Source organism: Dipodomys merriami, unplaced genomic scaffold, assembly GCF_024711535.1.
Source record: "Dipodomys merriami isolate MVZ:Mamm:240054 unplaced genomic scaffold, mDipMer1.0.p SCAF_3, whole genome shotgun sequence".
Lineage (NCBI taxonomy): Eukaryota > Metazoa > Chordata > Mammalia > Rodentia > Heteromyidae > Dipodomys > Dipodomys merriami.
Window position 1 is genome coordinate 20,786,806 of NW_027204492.1, and position 4,165 is coordinate 20,790,970.

Below are 4,165 nucleotides of genomic sequence, written 5' to 3' on the forward strand. Positions count from 1 at the left end.
AATGAGTAATCTGTTAGGCTTTGATTCACCGCAAATGATCTGAAGCTTAATGTAAAATAGTCTTTGAAAGCAACTGATGAGTACAAAGGCCAGTTTGAGACTAACAGAATGATAATTTGTAAAAGGAAGAGTTTAGAAAAAATGATGGGTAATTGAGTCTCAAAAAATCTAGAGTAATATATTTATTATGTGGCATGGCATGATAAAAAGAAAATTATTTTCTCATAATCTGTATTATTTATGTATAGACTTTTTGATTTAGAAAATGAGAACATATGGATTAAAATATAAAATTCCTTGAGATTAAGGTAAATAAACTAGCATACTACCTGTGTTAATAGAAATTTATTGCAAGGGTACAGGAAATATCATTTCTTTTCTACTTGTCAATAAAGATTTAATTTTCTAAAATTATTCATTGTCTCTTGTAGTTGCAATGTAAGCTACCTTTATTGATCAAGGGCTTTTTTCTTCCTGAAAATATTTTTATTGGGCTATGCTAAACTGCCTCAGAAATGATTGTGCTGAGTGTATCCTGATTACCTGCTGCATATTACACCAATAAGTTTTGACTAGGTCTACAAATTTCATTTTATTACATGGCACATCACAGAAACTAAATAAGATTTTAAAAGAAAATCATGTTAAGACTATAATCTTTAAGTAGAGAAAAAGTTTGTGTGGTTGAAAAGTTCTGGCGAGATACTCTCACATTTATTATCACAACCTAACATATTCTTGATTAGATACTAGGAATTTATATACTTTAAATATTTTTGGTCAATTCTGTGAGATAGTTCCCTCAGGGCATCATATGAAGAAATTTGTCATGTGACTATATCTTAATATTGATTATATCAATTTTGATCACTCAATTAGGCAAGTGCTTGTTCTGTTTCTCCACTGTGAAATTTCTCTCTCTTGTTGTACTTGATAAGGATTTTGGAGGAAGTACATTAAGACTACAATTTGTGTTTTGCCTAAATCTTGTATCTACTAATGTTAACATTCACCAGTGGCTCTCATGTATATAGTATATTGCCATGGTTTTTGCTTTACTGTGATTCCCTGTTTTCTTCTTTTCTTTACATTAACTTGAAGGCTATTTTGTGGAAGAACTCTTTACTCATCTACATGTGCTTATTCATGTATAATTTTAGTCAACTTCAGTATTATGAACTCATGTTTATAAGAATAAATCTAATATTACAAATATTTTGATCTACCAATTATTTTTGCTTTAATCATTTTGGTCAAATCCCATATTACCTCTTGCAAACATACTTTATTTTGAAAATTGTAGATTTACATTCCATTGTAAAAAATAAGAATAAGCCAGACGTCCATGTAATATTGAAACACATGGTGCTGACATGAGGACATCCTAATTGATTATGTAGGTGATAGTCCCTCATTCATGATAGCAAGAGATACTAAGAAAGGGCTAAGAATTATCAATTAAGGAGTCAAATTACCTCAATCCCCAGTGTCTCACCTCACTTAGAAGAAAAATAAATATTTAAAGGAGTATTCATAATTAGCATCAGGAGTGATTCCTGGTACAAATGAAAGCATAAATTCACACACTAAATTTTTTTCTAGAATTAAATTTCATAGAAATAAAACTTGAAATGTATATTGGTATGAACTGAGAAAAAAGAGAGTAAAAATAAATTATAACCAAATAAAGTTTGAATCTTGAAGGCATTTTGCATAGTAAATGGTGCCAGAGACCAAATGTTGAGATATACATGTTTATGTGTAAAACAGGGATACGTTCTTCTGTACATTTCTTTATGGAAGTATGTAGGGTCAAGTGGCTTTAATTTTTTCACATGTAGGCCTATGCTTTGAATTCTTAGGCTACTCAAACAATGGTAGACTAGATTTTCCTTCCCTTCTTCCTATCCCATTATCTAAGGAGTTCTGGTAACCAGAAGGCCCCCTGACACCATTTTAAGACTCATTAAGGACAACTTTTACCCTGGCTACATTGTTACATACCTAGTAAAATTCTTCACAATTCTCACCATGGTTCTGGACAACCAGAAAGGAGGCAGCTTCAAGTGAGTAACAAGCTGAGCAGTTTGTAATTTTTCAAGTGCCAGTGGTCCTAGAAGTGTTCAAAATGTTCATTTATTTAGATTAAGTGTAGAGATCAGTATCAAACATGTTTAATTTAGGTGTATTAGATAAGTCATCTGTTATTTTCGACAATGGATCAGGTCTATGCAAAGTAGGCCTGTCAGGAGATACTATACCTTGTTCTGTCATCAGCTCTGTTGTTGGCCATCCAAGATACAACATAATTTCAACAAGAGGCGGTCACAAGCCTTACTTTGTGGGAAAACAAGCCCAGCGCAGGTATAATAGCATATGTCTCCAGTATCCCATTGAAAGTGGGGTGGTAAACAGATGGGATGACATCAAAAACTTTGGAACCATCTATTTGAGTCAGAACTTAGAGTCAGACCTTGTGAACAGCCGGTGCTGTTGATTGAGCCATCCTTGAACCCAAAGGACACTCGAGGAAAGACTGCGGAAAACATGTTTGCCAAATTTGCTGTTCCAGCTTTTTACTTGTCTAATAATGCAATGGCATCACCTTATCCCTCTGGTTACACCACTGGCCTGGTGTTGGACAGTGGGAATGGGACAACATGTACTGTCACCATCTATGAGGGTTATTCCCTACCCCATGCAGTCACCAAGCCCAATCTGGCAGGGAGGGACATCTCCGAACACCTTTTCCAGGTCCTTCTTGGTCAAGGCTGTTCTTATCCATGTTTATTCAGAAAAATTGTGGGCGATGACTTCAAAGAGAAATTATGCTTTATTAAATTGGAGCCTGATGAAGATTCCTGGAAGAAAACAAAAGAGGTTCAAAAAGAGTATATACCCTGCCAGATGGCAACGTTGTCCATATTGGGGATCATCTATGCCAGGTGCCTGAACTTCTTTTTGAATCTGACTAACTAGGCATCCATGGCCATGGACTCTCCCAAATGATCTGCAGCAGCATCAAAAAGTGTAACATTGATATCTAAAAGAGCCTTTTTGCCGAGATGAAAGACTCATGAAAGAATTCGAATCCGTGACTTCCCTAGAAATGCCTATCAAGATAACAGCATCTCCAAACAGACGTTTCTCTTCATGGATTGGTATATCCATCATGGCATGTATGAGAACGTTCAAGAAGATGTTGGTCACTGCTTCTGATTTCAACGAGTTTGGGAAGTCTTTTGTTCAGAGAAAATGCTTTTAAAGAGCACTGAACATGAAGAAGTTCAAAATGCCTGGTGACAAGAGTACTGGTGGGGAGGGTGCAATTATTCCTTGAACTTCACTAGAATATTCAATAAAACAATCTTCCCACTTTAGGCTTCAGTTGATTCTTTGTAGCTGCAGAGTAATTTCTGATATATGTCATGAATATTTAAGTTTATTTAATCCACCTTTCCTATTCTGTAAATCTGGTGGAAATTTGGGTTGTAGATATATGCACTTACAGGGTTTGTAGAAACAACTGCCTGACTCTCAGGCCTAGGAGCTTGATTTAATTTAGGACTCAAAAACCCATTTAATTGGGTTGAACTTTAGCAGAATAGAGCACTGATATAAGTCAGCTACAGAAATAGAGGAATGTTGTGCTCCTCCAATTTCCATTTGTTTTACTCTAAGGGAAATTAAGAACTTTGCAATGAAATCTACTTTTGTAAACAAAGCATGGATTGTTTTAATAGGTTATAAAGTATAGAAGGTGTCGACATAAATATGAAAGAAACAGGAAAACTTGTTCTTTACATGAAATTTGTTTATAATATATTGTATATAACTTCCCAACTCCATACTCAGCAATATGGTGTTGCTGGCTTACATACAACTATAAAAATAAGAATTCCCAAACATTAGAAATAATGTCTTTTCTAGTATTTTGTATTTACTTATTTTTATATTTATTTTAAACACCACACATTTATTTACTGACAGCAAAACTGGAATAGGACATAGTGAAGTGATTCCTTCAAAAGGAACTAAAAAAACATTATTGTTGACAGTTTCTATAAAAAATTACAATCTTCATAGATTTATATAAAAGTTGTAAATCAATCTAAGAAACGAAATATACTCAGAGGAGGGGAACAATGGTATAATTCTTATGAAC

At 34.2% G+C, this 4,165-nt stretch overlaps 1 pseudogene; it reads left to right on the forward strand.

Annotated features, from left to right (window-relative positions):
• Nucleotides 1-2,170: 2,170 nt before the first annotated feature.
• On the forward strand, nt 2,171-3,265 carry LOC138839364 (actin-related protein T2-like; annotated as a pseudogene).
• The last annotated feature ends 900 nt before the right edge of the window (nt 3,266-4,165 follow it).